Source organism: Salvelinus sp. IW2-2015, linkage group LG4p (assembly GCF_002910315.2).
Source record: "Salvelinus sp. IW2-2015 linkage group LG4p, ASM291031v2, whole genome shotgun sequence".
In the NCBI taxonomy this organism is placed as follows: domain Eukaryota; kingdom Metazoa; phylum Chordata; class Actinopteri; order Salmoniformes; family Salmonidae; genus Salvelinus; species Salvelinus sp. IW2-2015.
In genome coordinates, this window is record NC_036841.1 from 18,351,905 (window position 1) to 18,353,121 (window position 1,217).

The following is a 1,217-nucleotide window of genomic DNA, read 5'->3' on the forward strand; positions in this document are numbered from 1 at the left end:
GATGGACTCTGTGTGTTGTGTGTGGTGGTGGGTGTGTGTGATGTGTATTGGTGTGTAGCTGTGGGCCACATTGTTGTGTGTGCGTGGCAGTGTGGTGTGCTCTGGTGTGTGTGTGGAGTGTCGTGTTGTGGTTTGAGGCAATGGTGTGGATACGGCCTGTTGTGTGGACGCGGGCGTATGTGTGTGTGTGAATCGTGTGTGTGGTGTGTTGTGGACGGAGTTGGTTTCGCCGTACACACCATAGGAAGAGGGACGTCGGGCCAGGCCCAACGAGAGGTCGTGTGAGGGACACACCGCGCCCAGACCAAGGCGCCCAAACGCAGCCAAAGAAGTGTACACAAGGCCTCAGTGGGCTGGGACAAGGTCCACAGCCAGAGGGGTGGGCGGCCAAATAAACATGTCGCCGCCAAAGGGAAGCAAGGTGGGAGGGCGGTGAAAAAGTAAACCCAGGGAAGCGTGGGAGGCAATGAGCAGGGGGGGAGCAAAGGAGGCACGGAGGTGCCCAGAGAACCCACGGCCCAAAATGGCACCCGAGTGGCCGGTACAGAACCACGCAGGGTTAATAGAGCCCGAGGCCCGGCAAAAGAGTGCCGATGTGAGGAATAGGATGGCATGGGGAGGCAACAGACTGCAAACGGCAACAAGCCACGACTCAGAGCTGCACGCGAAATGGAAAGGGCACAAAAAGGAGCACATGAAGAAGAGTGGCGAAAGTAAACCAGAGTGCGTGCCAGGCAGAAAGGGTCATAGGAAGAGGTACAAGGAGTAGGGTGAGAGGGGCTGTGGCGATGACTGGGGCCAGAGAGGAAGCGGAGAAGCGGAAGCCAAAAGAAGCCGCGGCAAAGGATGACGACCCAGGGGCCCCGGGCGGCACCGCGGGCGTGCCACGGAGCCGTCGCTGGCCGCCGCCGCGGGGTGGGAGAGAGATCAAGGGAAAGAAACAGGGATCCGAACCAGCTGGGAACCAGGTGATAATTAGGTGTGAAGAAGGGGCCCGAGGCAGAGCAGATGCGACAATACGCGAGGACACCAGACGAGCCAAGGACACAAAGCACAGAGCAAATGAAGCTAGTGGCGCAAACGATGACACGTGCAGTGAACTGCGAACGAAATAGGGGAAGGGCAGAAACATATGAGTAAATGAGCATGGTTGGGACCTCCTGCCATGAGCGTTGAGCGCGAGGAGTGGCGCGGTGCCGGGGAAGTAGGGCAGCCCA